We start from the raw sequence: 17,742 nt of genomic DNA, 5'->3' as shown, positions 1-17,742 counted from the left end.
GGTCTGGAACATATTAACACAACAGTCTTGCTTGCAATCGCATTTCAGCCTACATCAGACCAACAATGCCCAGAAGCGACAAAGATAATATGGAAATCAAATGAGATAGCTGACCGAATCCTGGAGGAAACTAACAAATTCTCTCAGTGGGGGATAAAGCTGAAACCATGAAAAAGACTAGCCTACCCCACTCCCTTTTTAGAAGAAAGTAACAAAGAACAATCGCATACAGTCACATCAATTCTAAAAGGACCCCACCGGAGCCTTTTAAATACCACAAATCCAACAACATAGCCATCTGTTCCTAGCTGGGCAAACACATACGGCGAACAATAACAACGGGGGGCACGCAGTGACACGGGGAATCCGGCCCGACCTCAACACATGTCGATCCAACTAAAACTAGATTATGCATCTAGAATATTAACGGACTGGCGACTAGGCTGGAGGATCCGGAAATACTAAATTACTTAAGGTCATTTGACCTGATACTACTTCAAGAAACCTGGGATGATAGCTCTACAAGGAAACACGTCACAAATCGGACCAGCTATCAGAGGTTAAACCTTCGGCCATCTTCCAGACTGCCTGATGACATTTGCCTCAATACTCACAATAGGTACAAATGAAGAGATCAAGGTTAAAATCACAGCCCAAATTGCCATACAGGCAACAGCCATAACAATCAAAATCAAAAAGGTGGACCAGCCACTTATTATAATTAACTCATACATACATCCGAAGCACAGGCTTAAAGGGGCCAAAGAATTGGCTAAAGAACTTGTAAGAGTCATAGAAGAGAAGTATGCGAGAATTTAATCCTTGCAGGTGATTTCAATCTTTACCTCTTTGGATCAGCCTTAGAAGATGAACTAGCACAGGAACTTAATATAGCTTGGGGAATACCAAATCAAGCCCCAACACTTTCAAATAAACAAAAAAATGTTCAATTCAATTATTGAAAGATGTGGAACAACTAAACATGAGAGCATTGAATGGCTGATTTAAAGAGGACACCCTGCCTTCATCAACTTATCACTCCGCTATTATTTCCTCCTACCTAGACTTCACTTTGGCAACTCTTCCCTTGTTTGACATCATAGACTCATTTAGGTTGGGCGAAAATGGTCAAAGTGACCACCTACCGCAAAAAGTGACGCTAAGTATAACCAGAGGGAGTCGCATGGAAACAAGGATAAGCGCTGGCACCGAATACACCTCGGAATTTAGTTGAATAAGGTGTAAGCCTGACAAGATCAGAGAGCTATCCACTAGTGCGAAGACACTCATCCACCGAGACAACAACCAGACAGCAAACCCAATAGAGGCTTGGGAGGTATTTACAATGGACCTCGGGATAAAGCATGCCACAAAGCCAAGGGCCTTCACGGGGAATTCACTGGGCCCCTTACTAGGAAAGGCAATCTCACCCGAGATAAAAAAAACCTTAAACAGAAAATAAATCAAGCTTTAAGACAGCTTCAAATACGACCACAAAACAGAGCCCTGCAAAGGGAGCTATGGAACCTAAAGGCAATGTTATAAAAGATGACCTGGGAAAAGAAAAGGCAAGCAAACGAAGATCTCTGGGCACAGATAATGCATGACTCAAAACAAAAAAACAGCGCCAGGTTTTGGAGGACAATCCATAGCCTCCAACTGCCAGGCCACCAAGGAATAAACTCATACATGAGAGAAGCCAACTGGGCACATCATCTGTACAACTACTTTATTAATAAAAATCAAGAGGGGAATTCAGTTGTAGAAAAATTACTGATCATCAAGAGGAACATGAGTGTTAACAAAACTGAAAAAACGAAACAAGGGACTAGTGAGGGCATCAAACATGTTGTGATACCGTGTAAACAAAAGGACCAAGGGGTGGAAGTAATAACGGGCTCAAATTCACCACCAAGCAGCAAAGAACACAGTAATGAAATAACAGCAGCTCGGATTAAGTTACAAATATTAAAAGGCAAGCCAGAAGGAGCCCCCGGTCCAAATGGAATACCCTCAATGTATAAGCATGATGCTGAATTTTGGAGCAACACCCTGGTACCAGTCTTCAAAGGCATTCAGGAATCAGAAACAAGCCCGGCATCTTGGAAAGGATCAATAATAAGTGCAATTTACAAGCACGGCAACAGGAGCAACCCTGGCAATTATCGACTTGTCGCCCTAATTGATATAGAGGCACAGTATTATGCGGGGCTAGTCCTGGAGGAATTAATAGCTTGGGCATCGTCATAACGCATTATCCCCGTAAATCAATCAGGGTTCTGCAGAGGACAGGGTACCACAACGAACATTATGGCGCTAACGCTGTTGAAAGATATGGCCAAAGCAGCAAAGAGCTCGCTATTTGTATGCTTTATAGATCATAGCGCAGCGTTTGATCACATAGATTGTGACAAACTGTGGCAGAAATTGAAAAAGTGGGGGATACCAAAGCCTCTCCTGAAACAGCTGATCATATTACACAACAACACCTGGGTCAAGATCAAGCTGGGAGCCGGGATGCACCTCTCAAGGCAGATGAACACCTCCAAAGGCCCAAAACAAGTGTGCGTTCTAGCCCCCATGCTGTTCAACTTCTTCTTAGCAGACCGTCCAGGGGAACTGGGCAATACTACATCGCACGCCCCACGACTGGGAAAAATCTCACTGTCCTATATGCGGACGATTTGTTTTTAATAAGCCGGTCCCCAATTGACCTCCAACACCTTCTGGACATCATTAATAAATTTTCGCAACATAACGCATTAAGTATTAATTTAAAGAAAACCAAAATTATGACCGTGAATTACAATAAGACCAAGAAAATCTCATTGTACCTGGAAGGGCAGAGTCTAGACCGGATAACAAACTATAAGTACCTCAGGTTATTACTGGATAGCAGAGGCTCGTACAAACCTCAACTGCAGTCCCTGCGTCGGAAGGGCACCACGAGCTATCGCGCAATGAAGCCCCTGAAGAAAGTTCTACCAGATCTAACACCAGGGGGCATATGTATGAAAGTTTGTGTTTGCGATTCTCAAAATGCGATTTTAGCAAATCGCATTTTGAGAATCGCAAACCGCGATGTAAATAAAAAATCGCGAATAAGTTGCAATTCTCAAAATTTCGCAGAATTACACTGTGACCCCACAATTAGCGATTCCTTATTTGCGAATTCGCAAATAAAGAATTGCAAAAATAGGGCATCCGCAATTCAGGTGCAGCTTGATGACATCACACCCAAGAAGTGGGGACTGCCCATGCTGCTCCTGATTGTCTGAGGCTGAGTCAGAGGCTGTGAGGAGAGGCAGAGAACTGAGCACTGCATTTTCAAACATTTCCAATGGATCCCCAGGAGAAAGAGAAAGACAAGGAGGAGGCTGGGAGAAAGAGAAAGCAGAAGTTCAGCGAGAGGGAGCAGGAGGTGCAGATAGAGGAGATGGTACACAGCCATGAATTATTATTCGGGAAAAAAATCACTCCGTGTCCCAGAGTCCAGAAAGAGGAAAATATGGCTGGACATCCAGGCAAAGATAAATGCCATTGGTGTGACCCAGCGCTCTGTGGAGGACCTGAGAAAGAGATGGTACGACATGCGCTCCCGGTCCGAGGAGAAGGTGGCAAGCAGGCTGTCAGAGGCTAAGAAGACTGGTGGGAGAATACCAACTGCAACAGAGTCAACACCCCTCGAGGAGTTGGTGGAGTCCACCCTTCAGCCCGAGAGCATCAGTAGTGTGGCTGAGATTGACAGCTCCGACCCTGCAAACACCAGCCAAGGTAAGATGCATTCCAAATCCAGCCTCACACATCACCATCCCATTCACACACTCAGGAATTCACCAACTACAGAGTACATATGCTACTCCAGTACACTTTTTCTAGCACATACAGCAATGCATCATGGGAGATGTAGTCAGATGCATCATACAGTGGGGCAATGAGACACAGCAATGCAGAAGCAGTATGAGAGAGTCAGTAAAGGCCAAAAGCGCTAGACAGCAGTCAGCTACCACAAACGGAGAAAACTTTATTCATTGAGAAATGCGGATCAAAATGTGCCTTTTCATTCATAGCACCACCTGAAACACAGGATGACAGTGCAGGAGCTGAGGAGGCCGCACATACGGAGGAGCAGGCAGGGCAGGAGGACACAGATGGTACAACACAGACCACACCTGTCCCACGAAGAAAGCGTACCATTGTGCTCCTACTGCCACTTTTAGAGGCAGAAATACAGTCTGCAGCGGAGGTTGATTCGCAGGCTGAGCCAGGCCAGCGTGCAGCACAGGTCCAGAAACAGCACACTCTGCAACATAGTGAGGAAAGATCTGTGAGACGCAGGCCAAGGGCGAGCACCAGCGCTGCCGCAGATGATGAAGACACAGTGTTTGCTGGACTGGAAGGCAGCATGGTGAAGATACAGCGCCTACAAACATGACCGATGCGGTCAATTCACCTGCAGTTGGTCTCAGTAAACCATAACCTACATGACATGAGGGAGGGCATCAGGGACATGACAGGTGCAATCAGAGAACTGTGTGCCACAATGAAGCAAGAGCATGCAGCCAGACGCTGGGGGAGACAACGTCCCTACAGCCGTTTGGATACCTACAGAAAGGCAGTGAACCGCCTGTGTACTGCCACGACCCTGCTGTCACGTCACTCAATGAGCATGCAAGTGGAGATGGCCCACTACAGTCAGGATGTGGCCAAAGGCCTGGTGCAGGTCACGACCACTGCAGAACAGCCGCAGACAGCCACCACAGGTGGCAAAGGACTCCTGGTCTCAGGCGATGGCGAGGAGCTGTCAAGCAGGAGCAGCATAACCCCACCAGTTCCCGAAACCAGATGGAGACAAGGCACAACACCTGAGGAGTCAAGGGAGGGCAGTCAGCACCCTGAGCATGCACCAGCAGGCTGTTCCCGGAAGAGATAAACTGCCATCACTGAGGATAGCAAATGGGTGAAGCAACCCATTACATCTGGACTTGTGACTCGCCTACATACCTGCACTGTGGCCATAACATGTGCAACATCTAGTGACACTCATGATGTGTCTGTCAGGCTGTGCGACTACAATTATCCTGCTGCTAAAGGATTGATTAAACACAGTCCTGCACCAAAACATATTTAGCATTGTGTCATTATTTCTCACCTAGAAATAGTTCTGAGTGATCTCATCACGTCTCTGTCGTCCGGCAGCTGCCCCAACTCCAACTGCTGGTCTGCAAGGCAGACCTGGGCCCTCATCCTCAGAAGTATCTGTATCAGTTAGTTCTACTGGAATGCCTTTTTTGTAGCTATGTTGTGAAGCATTGCACAGGTAGCCACAATCTTGCAGCAGGTCTCTGGGTTGTATTGTAGTGCTCCTCAGCTTTTATGCAGGCAGCAGAACTGGCTCTTCAGTATCCCAAATGTCCGCTCAATTACTCAGTGGGTAGATTTGTATGCGCGATTAAATCTCCTCTCCCATGCCTTGGCTGGATTGAAGTATGGTGTCAGGATGAAGTCCCGCACTGCATATGCACTGTCACCTACACGATTGGAAACAAGAGGTAAGTTACTGTCCTCCCACCCCAGACATATACTGTATGTTATAATGTTTGACATGCATTTACCTACCAGGTAGCCCTCACCAATCTCGCCAGCATTGAGATGTCTGTATATCCCACTATGTCTAATGATAAATGAGTCGTGAGTACTGCCTGGGTATTTTGCTACAATATCATTGATGATATATTTTGCTTTGCAGATGACCTGTATGTTTAGTGAATGATAAGATTTTTGGTCCTGAATATATATGCATTGTTTGATGGGGTGAGAGGACCACATGGGTTCCATCTATGCAGCCAATTACATGGTGGAATTGTGCAATCTGGTAGAAGTCCTGTTTTGTTTTCTGTAATGCCTGTTGTGTGCTGGGGAATTGTATGTGATGTTGTAGCCTCTGTACCATTGCATCCAGGAATGCATGGAAGAAGCGCGACAGGCAACTCTGCCCCAACCCCACCTGCTGCTGCTATCACCCTCTAAAAACTCCCTGATGCCAGTAAGTGCAGTGAGCACAGGATCTGCACATGGTTGGAATTGTTTGAGTCCTGCGTGTTGGGTGTTCCAGCAGGGGTTTCAGCTTCTCTATCAGGTCAATAATGGTGGCTGAGTCCAGCCTATACTTCTCATGGATCTACTCAGTCTGCTGGAACAGAGTGATACGCACTCTGAAGATCCATTCCTGTCACCTCCTTCTCTGCGCTGCAGCCCGAATTCGCAGCTTCCTGGCTATCACATACAGAGCTGCCATTGTGGAAGTTCCTGTTGCATTGTGGGCTTGTTTAAATAGGTTGCACCTGGTTACCACCTGCTTTGAGTGGGTGGTGAAATCAATGTGCAAAATTGCGAATTTCACGAAATCGCTACTTGCGATATTTTCATACATTGATTTGCGAATTTGCATTTTGCGATTGTTACATTTGCGATATTCGCAGCTTGCGTGTCGCAGGTTGCGAATTTGCAATGACAATTCGCAGATTTCGGGCCTCACAAAATAGGTATTCGCTAAATTTGAGAATTTCTATTTTGCGAAGCAAACATATGTCATACATAGCACAAGTCTATTTTGCGATTGCAAACACTGTTTGTTTACGATTCGCAGTGTTTGCGATCGCAATATAGCTTGATACATATGCCCAAACCCTCTATTACAAGTGATTAGAGCATGACTGCAGCCAATGCTCACATATGGGAGCGAACCAACTCAAGAGAAAGATGTGTTAGTCTTAGATAAAATAATTAGTAGCACATTTAGAGCAATCTTTCAGCTACCTAACTATGTGTCACCTGTACAAATACGCCTCGAATTTGGTCTTCAAAAGCAAGCAGTGGAAAGAAGGGGTGCCTATAAAAAAAGCTGGCACAAGATCAGAGGTGCTGAGCAAGGATCTCTAAATGCCCACCTTTGGACCGAGCTGTCATATCGAGAGAAATCACCTGCCAGAGAGTACCTGTTGGAATCACTGGAAAGCCTCGAACTGACCAACCTCTGGGAATCATCCACAGATCACAAGAGTTTTAAAAAAGTCATATCCAAAGTAACAAAAATGATATCCATAACAGAAGACAAGGAAACCTTGGCCAAGAGGGCTCACGGATGGATAGTGTTGAATGATTATAAAGCTCTCACGCCACAAGCTTACTTGAAAATAGGAGTCAAACAGAAGATAAAAGAAACATTTTTAAAGTTGTGCTTTAGCATTTTACCAATTCTCCCCCACCTGCCACCTTGGAAAAGCAAACAAGAAGGACAGTCCTGTCATCTTTGTGGAACAGGAAATGAGGACCTAATACACATTATTTGCATCTGCCCAAGCTTTGATGAACATAAGGCGTGGCTTACTTCGATCAATATGGAATCAGAAGGGCATCAGGACCTGCAGGCAGGCAGTAAAACTGTGTTTTAACCCAGAAGAGATCCTGCTAAACTGCCAACTTACAAAGTACTTCAATTTAGTGGCTTGAAGACTTAAGTCCCAGCCAGAGGCGACAGCAGAATAGCAAACAGCCAGCATACTTTTATTGAGCACGGTAACAGCCAACCCATAAGCAGGCTGTTTTATCAAACCCATGTTTGCACTTTGAAGCACAAGCACTTTATTATGTTTTTTACTCATATCAAAAGGGTTTGAATAGTTAATCTGTAGCACAAGCACTTTGTCCATACTTTTACCTACCTCAAAAGGATTTAATAGAAAGGGAAACTGAGACTGATATGACTTTTGTCCATAGCATAACATCAACATGCTCAGCTGGAAGACTGAATTTTAAATGCTAAAGTATAATAGATACAAGTTTTGATTTGTGTAATTTTAATGTGTGAATGTTTTTATATTGTGAGTTTTACTTAACTGTACAATAAAATTACTTACTTATTCTTTCTGCTTAGCTCTTCCACTTTCTGCACCGCTCTTTCTTTCTGCACCTCTCTTGCCTCTTACTGTACCTCTCTTACCTCTTTCTGTACCTCACTTGCTTCTTCCTGTACCCCTCTTGCCTTTTTCTATACCAATGTTCCTTCTTTCTGAACCTTTCCTGTCTGTTTCTGCACCTCTGTTGCTTCTTTCTGCAGCCATCTTGCCTCTTTCTGCAACCCTCTTCCCTCTTTCTGCAACTCTCTTGCCTCAGTTTGCCCATCTGTTCCCTCTTTCCGCATCCCTTTTGCCTGTTTCTGCAACTCTCGTGCCTCTTTCTGCAACTCTCTTACCTCTTTCTCCAGTTCTCTCACCTCATTCTGCACATCACTTGCCTCTTTCTGCTAACCTGCTCCCTTTTTCTTTACCCTTTTGCTTGTTTCTGCAACTCTCTTGCCTCTTTCTGCATTTCTCTTGCCTCCTTCTGCACCTCACTTCTCTCTTTTTGTATCTCTATTGCTTCTTTTGCACCTCTTTTGCCTGTTTCTGCAGTGCTCTTGCCTCCTTCTGTACCTCTGTTGCTTCTTTCTGCACTTCTCATGCCTCTTTCTGCACAACCTGTTGCTTCATTCTACACTTCCCATGCTTCTTTCTGCACCTCTGTTGCTTCTTTAAGAAATTCTCTTGCCGCTTTCTGCGCTTCTCTTGTCAGTTTCTGCACCTCTCTTGCCTCTTTCTGCACCTCTCTTGCCTCTTTCTGCAACTCACTTGCTTCTTTCTGCACCTCTCTTGCCTCTTTCTGCACTCCTCTTTCCTCTTTGTGCATCTCTCTTGCCTTTTTCTACACTTCTCTTCCCTCTTGCTGCACCACTCTTGCCTCTTTCTGTACCTCTGTTGCTTCTTTCTGCACTTCTCTCACCTCTTTCTGTACCCTAAGTACCTCTTTCAGCACATCTGTTGCTTCTTTCTGCACTTCTCTTCCCTCTTTCTGCACCCCTTGTGCCTCTTTCTGCACCCTTCTTCGCTTTTCCTGCACATCTATTGGTTCTTCCTGTACTGCTCTTGCTTCTTTTTGCACCCCTCTTGCCTCCTTCTGTACCTCTGTTGGTTCTTTCTGCACTGCTCTTGCTTCTTTCTGTATCTCTTTTGCATGTTTCTGCAACTCTCTTGCCTCCTTCTGCACTTCTCTTGCCTCCTTCGGCACCTCTGTTGCTTTTTTTGTACCTCTCATTCCTCTTTCTGCACCCCTCTTGCCTCTTTCTTCACCTTTGTTGCTTCTTTTTGTACTTCTCTTGCTTCTTTCTGCACTTCTCTTGCTTCTTTCTGCACTCCTACTTGCCTTTCTGTACCCTTCTTCCCTCTTTCTACACCTCTCTTCCCTCTTTCTGTATCCCTTTTCCCTCTTTCTGCATATCTCTTGCCTGTTTCTACAACTCTCTTGCCTCTTTCTACAGTTCCCTTCCCTCTTTCTGCACCTCTGTTGCCTCTGTCTGCACTCCCCTTGCCTTTTTCTGCACCTCTGTTGCTTCTTTTTGCACTTCTCTTGCTTCTTTCTGCACCTCTCTTGCAAATTTCTGCATGCCTCATGTATCTGTGTGTACCTCTCTTGCCTCTTTCTGCTCCTCTCTTGCCTCTTTCTGCACCCACTTGCCTTTTTATGCACCTCTTTTGCTTTTTTCTGACCTTCTCTTGCCTCTTTCTGCACCCCTATTGACTCTTTATACACCTCTGTTAGTTCTTTCTGCACTGCTTTTGCTTCTATCTGCTACTCTCTTGTACATTCCAGCACCCCTCTTGTCTCTTTCTGCACCACTGTTGGTTCTTTCTGTACCTTTCTTCCCTTTTTGTGCACCCTTGTTCCCTCCTTGTGCACCTCTTTTGCCTGTTTCTGCAACTCTCTTGCCTCTTTCTGCACTTTTCTTACCTATTCTGCACCATTGTTGCTTCCTTCTGCATTTCTCTTGCCTCTTTCTGTGCCCCTCTTTGCTCCTTCTGAACCCCTGTTCCCTCTTTCAGCACCTCTGTTGCTTCTTTCTGTATTTCCCCTGCTTCTTTCTACACCTCTCTTGCTTCTTTCTGTACCCCTTGTGCCTCTTTCTGCACCCTTCTTCCCGTTTCCTGCAGGGATTTTGGTTCTTTCTGCACTGCTCTTGCCTCTTTCTGCACCCCTCTTGCCTCTTTCTGCACCTCTTTTGCTTCTTTATGCACTTCTCTTGCTTCTTTCTGCACCCCACTTGCCTCATTCTGCACCCATCTTCCCTCTTTGTGAACCTCTCTTGCTTTTTGCTGCACCCCTCTAGCCTCTTTATGCATCTCTTTTGCTTGTTTCTGCTCTTCTTTTGCCCCTGTCTGTACCCCTCTTGCCTCCTTCTGCACACCTGTTGTTTCTCTTGCTGCACTGCTCTTGCTTTTTTCTGCAACTCTCTTGCAAATTTCTGCTCCCCTCTTGCCTCTTTCGGCACCCCTCTTTGCTCCTTCTGAACCCCTGTTCCCTCTTTCTGCACCTCTTCTGCCTGTTTCTGCACCTCTGCTGCCTCTTTCTGAACTTCTCTTGCTTCTTTCTGCACCTCTCTTGCTTCTTTCTGCACCTCTCTTGCCTCTTTCTGCACACACAGGGCTACTGTTAAACTGACCTTAGGCTCGGCAGTGCACACATGCAAGTGCAGAAAAGGGTTGTTGGCCTCTAAACTGCCATGCCCTGTGATATACTAAGGACTTAGAGGTAGTTTTAATCCACCTGCCCTATTATGTACTAGGACCTTACGGGGGGGGCCATGCCAATCAAAGGGGCACCCCAACCCATAGTGTACCCTAGTGTATGTAGGGGTTTTCACTGTATTCTAAGTGTCTTTCAGCATTGTACTGGCTCTGGGCCTGGTTAGGCAGAGCCCAGGGCCAGTCAGAGTCAGTTACCGCCACCACCAGTCAGCAAAAAGTTGGGGGATGCCCAGGGCACAGGATGACTCTGCAACAACGCCTCTTTCTGCACATCTGTTGGTTCTTTCTCCATATCTCTTGCTGAAATGAAATGAAATTACATTTTATTGATTAATGTAGACCTCATACGAGATCCACAATATGTTAAAATAATATAGATAAATTTCCAATCCCATATTACAATATTTCATAAAATTCTTTATAAGCAAAATGGATTACTGTTCTTAGCTTATATATCTCTAAAATAGCGGGAATAACACTTTAAAAAGTTAAAAACTTTTCAACATACAAATTCATCAGGAGGGGTTCTTATAGTCTAAATAAGATCCAAAATTCTAACAATATTATATTTTATAGAAATACGTTTAAAAAAACAAGCGTGTGCATCAACCAAACTGCTATTTGGACAGACAAATAGGACATGTATCGAATCTTGGATTTCTCCGATACACAAATCACATTGGTCTGTATTATCAAAGTGTCCTTAGCCTTAGCATCAGTATGCAATGCCTAACCTTGTTGTCCAGTGTAAAACTCAAATATTTTGGGATCTCTTTATACTCCACACTAGCTAAAGCAAGCATGTAATACGATAACTGTTGACAATAAAGTTTATCCATTTTGTAGCTCAGCCTCGGGTTATATTTTTTCAAAAAGAACTTTAAGAGTTCTAAGGACCAACTTTGTAAAAGGTTCTCGGAGCATTGAAAGTGCTCCAAAGAGATCTCTAAATTTCGTTTAAAAGTATATACTCCTGGATCAGCCTTAAACGTTTCCTGACATAAAATTGCTCTTTATGTACCGTCAGGTACATGTAGTATATTATAAGCCCATCTGACAATGTTTGCCATAGCTCTCGCATATGGACTCACTACCCCTAATTCCAGTCGGAGGGCCAGAATGGGAATGGCTTCGCTTGTAGTCGTAAGCATGCACAAGAGTTTTCCCTCACAGATTTAAAAAACCCCAATGATTTCTAGGAATATATTCTAAACCATATGTTAGAATCGGGGTGATCTTTGTTTGATGAACTTCAAGGAGAGCTGAAAAATGTCGCCTCTCGGTAGAGAAATAAAACGTTTTTATAGCACTAACATGGGATACTGTCTTTAGTTCAGTCCACTGAAAGTGCAGAGCAGTACTAGTGGACTGAGAGAAAACTCTCCCTAAGTAGATGTAAGTAGATGCTATTTTGACTGTTGTTCCTCCCAGTTTCCAGGAAAATGATATCGCTTTTTTCCTGCCCCTAAACTGTACTATTTTTGTTTCTGAAATATTTATTTTTAAAAAGTGTCTTTCAGTATAATTAAAAAGAGCCTCCATATTATGCTGCAGCCCAATTGGGGTTAGATCAAATAAAACCACATCATCAGCATACATTAAAAGATGGATTTTTTGTGATGCTTATTGAGGTGGGAAATTATTTACCTCCTGGAAACAGTCTGGTAAATCGCTAAGGAATAGTGAAAAAAGGAGGGGGGCAAGTAAACATCCTTGCTTGAGACCGTTTTGCATAGAAATCTCTTGAGTTAAGCCCTTATCTCCTCCCATTTGTACCTTACACCATGTGGTTGTGTAGTTTGTAGGGTGGCGATATTGTCAATCACAAAGTGGTATCGACGAAAGCCTGCTTGGACCATAGGAATTACCCCCGTAGCTATGGCTCAATCATTCAGATGTTCCAAAATGCTGGCCGCAAATATTTTTCCAGCAGCATCAAGGAGGGCAATCTGACGATAAATACTCGTAGAAAAGCGGATCTTTTATCATTTGTGGGCTGTCTTTCCTGGGAAGAGGCTTCTTCTGCATAGTAGTAGATATCATGGTTTTAAAGCTTTCAGAATTAGAGATTGGGTTAACTCTCTTGTTGATTTGTTCATACATTTGGGACTCCATAATCTTTTTAATTTCATTATAGGTTTGATTATAGTTCTTGCTGCTTCACAGTATTCGAGCTGGCTTTTGTTTGAGTATTGCCTCCCCCTAGCATGTGACAAGGACCATGTGGAAGCTAGCTGAAGATGGAGGTCTATTTCTAGAAGAAGTATTGCGTGGTGACTACTTTGGACAAATTGTATAGAGAGGCTGTAAAATGTATTAAACAAATCATAGCTGCTGATGGCATAGTCCAATATAGATACCCCTGTTGGACCTTTTCGGGTATATGAACCCGGCACATCTCCTCTCGGTCTCCCATTTAAAATTATTCAGTTGAATTCATTGATTCACTCCAATATAATTTTCCTTCTTTTATTAGCTCTAATATGGTCTCGGAATACTGCTGCTGGAATAGAGCAAGATTCTTCGAGTTCGGAATTCAGAAATGCATAGAGTAGGGAAGTATAGATTTTTGCATTGAAATCTCCCATTAGAAGAATCTGCATGTTTTCATTTGAACCTAGGGAGATATCTATTTGGTCAAATACATTTAAGAGTATTGTTTCGTGTTCAGGCCCAGGAGGAACATAAACGTTAAACTAGTACACTATCTCTGTCTTTTTACTCTTTCTTTTCCTTATTTTCCTTTCTCAACTTTCTAGTTGGCTTATTTACTTTAAACTCAGTATTTGTTGTTTTTTCATTTAGGGTATTTATTTCCTCAGTACCTTGAGTTGTTTTTTGTATCTCTAGCTCTTCACTTGATTTCATTTTAGATTGTAGTCTTCCACCAAGGAGGCTAGTTTGGTGGTCCACTAGATATTGCAACACCTCTTTAAATAATTTCCGTAGGGAGTACACTATCTCTGTCTTTTCCTTTTTCTTTTCCTTATTTTCCTTTCTCAACTTTCCAGTTGGGTTATCTACTTTAAAGTCAGTATTTATTGTTATTTCATTTAGGGTATTTATTTCCTCAGTTCCTTGAGTTATTTTTTGTATCTCTAGCTCTTCCCTTGATTTCGTTTTAGATTGTAGTCTTCCACCAAGGAGGCTAGTTTGGTGGTCCGCTGGATATTGCAACACCGTCGACTGAATTTCTAGTAGATGGTCTATATTTATTGTAGATTTCTCTAACAATAGGAAGATTGATTCAAGTATCTTTTGAAAGGTAAAAAAGGCATCTAATAGGATTTCTTGTTTGCGACAGGAATCAATATGGACGGGAGACAGAAACGGGAAAACTGGAGAGTGAGATAAATTATCTTCTGCATTTGTAGGATTACCTAGAGTACTGTTAAACAGTTCCAGCATCTTTTTAGGGCACTTAACCTCACTTTTATGTGAGTTTTGATTTATACTTATATCCGTAAGTGTAAAGTCATGAATGTAATTTCCTTTTCCAGGATCCAATTGGGACTTTCGGAGTTGAAATGATTAGTTGGTTGTTTTCTTCATTTGATTCCATCGGAGCCGTCTGTGGATTGTCCTTTTATTCTCTTTCTCCTCCCCGCAGTTTTGATCTCCTTTTTCTTGTACTTCTAATCTGATTGGCTTGGTGCCTTGTGATACTTAAGGAGGAAAAAAGTCTGTAATTGTATGGGATTTTGATAGCGCTCCAATATGTGCTGATCTCATTTTGCTTTTCCTCACGATTGCTCCGTTCCTAATCTTTTCATAAGTATTGTTTGGCTTCTTCATTTTTTATATGCCATCCTTTAGGTATTATGCGGGACTATGTTTCTTTCCCTCGTAACACCCATGCCACTGGCCTCCAGAGGTTTTATTTATTAGGATTGGAAGGGAGAAGAAAGGAGAAAGGGAAAAAGGGGGAGGCTATTTTTCCTCACGGGCTACACCTACTTCTGTGGGGGCTGCATTAAATGTATGGGCATTTACCGCCCTCCACCTGTACCCACACCACACCAGCTCTCACTCTTGAATGTAACAGGAGGTCATACCTGAGGTCAAACGATGGTCCTTCTGGGATCTTCTGTGTGGTTGAGCAAGTACTGGGGGAGTGTTGGAGGGTTGAAGGGTTGAAGGGGGCTGAATGAGCAAAAGGGCTACTGTTCCAGTACTCTGAGGCTTCCACGCTGCCTCATGCTGCTCCTATCACCCAGCTCAACCTTTCCCCCTGCCTTGTGCCCCGCCCTGTGCTCTGAGCAATGCCATAAAAAGCACAAGGGGGGATTAGGGGTTTAAAGGTTAAAGGAGCCGACACCGTGTGGACACTCATCCCCCCTGTTAAGGGGAAGGCGGCCAAGATTGTGGGCGGGTTGGCAGGGTAACTGGGAACTATACCGGCTCACAAGCCACACCAACCTAACGCCGGCTGCTTCTGTGAGGACAGGTGGTTACCGTGGCTCTAAGCTCCAGCTGCAAGTGCACCACACCCCACCTTGAAGCATCTCCAGGCTGAGTACTGCTGCCTCCATATCCAGATCACCAGTAGCCTGGTAATCAGGGCAGCCAATGCAGCGAACACTAGCTGAGTGGCTGATAGTAGGCAAAGTCCCCCTCGGCTGCCGCTCACTATACTGCCCCACTGCTCTGTCCACCCATGCCGTGGAAGCTTCATTTTGCGCTTCATTACTTCTGGTCACTCCTGACAAAGTCACAGGGTCATTTCCAGGGTGCAGGATGCTGCAGGAACCACGCAACCATATCTCTTGCTTCTTTCTGCACCTTTCTTCCTCTTTCTGGACTTCTGTTGCCTCTTTCTGCATTTATCTTGCTTCTTTCTGTGCCTTTCTTCCTCTTTCTGCAAATGTCCTACCTCTGTAGGCATAGTTAGAAATTAGCATTTAAAAAATCTTAGAAATTCACTGTAAAAACCATAGGTTTCAGGGACGTTATAGTTATAAATTAGCATTTAAAAAACGTTTGAAATTCACTGAAAAAAACATAGGTTTCAGGGACGTAATAGTTAGAAATTAGGATTTGAAAAACCTTTGAAATTCACTGAAAAAAACACAGGTTTCAGGGACATTATATTTAGGCTGACATTTCACTTGTACAAAACCAGAGAAATTCAGCTGTTATAGTTAGTTGAGCTAGCTATAACTCGTGCCCCCGCAATGCACTGCTGATGATGTCACATATTACATCACTCATGACATGGTCAGTGACATCACTGATGACATCACTGATGACATCTCAAATGACATCACTGTGGACATCATCCAGAGACTGGGTGATTTTTAAAAGTTTAAGAATGTTATCTATATATACGCCAAAGTGATTCGAAGAATGAGTGGGTGTATGAGTGTCTGTATGGATGATTTTGTGGTTGCATATCTGACTGTATAAGTGAGTGATTAAACATGTCTTGGTGAGTGCATGGGTGAATGACTAATCTGTGTGAATGTCTTTATCAGTCTCTCAGTTGGTGTGTAAGTGACTGCATGGGTTGGGGACAGCTACATGTGTGTCTATATGGGCTATTGATTGGTTGTCTGAGTACCTGTATGGATACTTGAGTGTCTGTGTTGATGGGTGGGGGTATACCTCCCTGAATGGATGTGTGAGTGGGTGATTTAGTGGTTTGTATGGGTTCATGAGTGCATCTGCGAGAGCCTGTATGGGTGAGTGAGTGTGCGTATGGCTGTGTCGGTGACTGAATGGATGTCTCAGTGGTTTATGTGTGAGTAACTACATATGTGAAAGGCAGTATATGTGAGTGTTAGAGTATATAACTGACTATGTGTGAGAGTGTGTGATTGTGAGAATGGGTGTATGGATGAATGTGTGCTTGTGTCAGTGATTTTATAAGAGTAAGTATGTGTTAGTTTCTGTATGAATGAGTAAGGTGGTGTGTGTATAACTGTATAGGTGAGTAAATGGAAGTATGATTGATGCTTTGCATGACTGAATAGGTGTGTGAGTAACTATGGGTGAGTGGCGGTGGGTGAGTGTCTGTGTGGGTATATGAGTGCATATATCAGAGTCTGTATTCATGAGTGACTGTATGGGTGAGTGAGTAGATGTATGTGTAGATCAAGGAATTAGTGAGTGGGTATGTACTAACTGGTATTAGTGTGTCTATGGTTTTGAGACTGCAGTCTCAGTGTATGTTATGTTGTTGGCCAAAATTCAAGCACCAATGGGCATCCTACGTTTTGGGAACCACATATTTGCTTGTGCTTCAAATCGAGTAAGCACTTCCTTGGTATTAAAAAAGCTGAAGTTGGTGTGTGTCATAATTGGGGAACAACTAGTAAATTGGATGTGGGTGTAAATCGCAGGTCTCTTTCTGCGTGAAAGCACTCGCCTCTTACCAAAACATGAAATGATCACCAGCCTTTTGTCGACTGATCATGTGGTAGACGTTGTGTATGCTTAGTATGTGTTTTATGGGTGCTCAAGATACATTTGAATGAAAGAAACATTATAAAAGCACATTGCATTGTGTGCTGTAAATATGGTGCACAGAATACTGATTATGCTGGTCCCTTCGTGGTGTGCTTGTTCACTGTAGTTTTACTGTTCACTTATCAGCACCTCTAAGGCCTGCAGGGTGGGCAGAGTGAAATCCAACCTGCTACAGGGAGACCTGAACAAGTTAGTTTAAACAAAAATCTTCAGGAAACAGTAAATCAGATGAAAGTTAAGGCGGAGAGCAGTGTCACCTCCTTTTTACCAGCCAAGCATTGCATTTTCTAAAGTTTAAGGTGTTTTACATTTTGATTAGGCCTGGGCGAAAATTTCCATTCCGCTCACGGAAGCTGCGAAGCTTTGGCATTTCCGCGTTGCGCGGAGAACGTGGAGATGTCGAAACTTTTGAGATCCACTGCGAAATGCGGAAGTATTTTCTTGTTTGCGCTTTAAAAATGCGTTCTCGCGCATGCAGTAGCGACTTACCGGATCCCTGCGTTCGCCGACAAGTTTTCCTATCCTTTCGCGTGCGCCACGAGATATTGGATTGTTGGTAGCCGATCGCGCTATCCCGAGAGAGTTTGCGATCACAAACACGTCATTCGACCCGGAACAGGAAATAAGCATCGCAAACAAGAGGACCGTGCCCATT

The 17,742-nt window shown here is 43.7% G+C and overlaps 1 protein-coding gene across 2 annotated transcripts in view; it reads left to right on the top strand.

The window, feature by feature from the left end:
• Positions 1-17,742, top strand: part of LOC146830895 (fibrocystin-L-like) — a 1,171,295-nt gene that overhangs the window by 1,079,852 nt on the left and 73,701 nt on the right. The window lies entirely within an intron of this gene.

This window comes from Triturus cristatus, chromosome 5_1, assembly GCF_964204655.1.
Source record: "Triturus cristatus chromosome 5_1, aTriCri1.1, whole genome shotgun sequence".
Lineage (NCBI taxonomy): Eukaryota > Metazoa > Chordata > Amphibia > Caudata > Salamandridae > Triturus > Triturus cristatus.
This window is presented reverse-complemented; position numbering and strand designations above follow the sequence as displayed.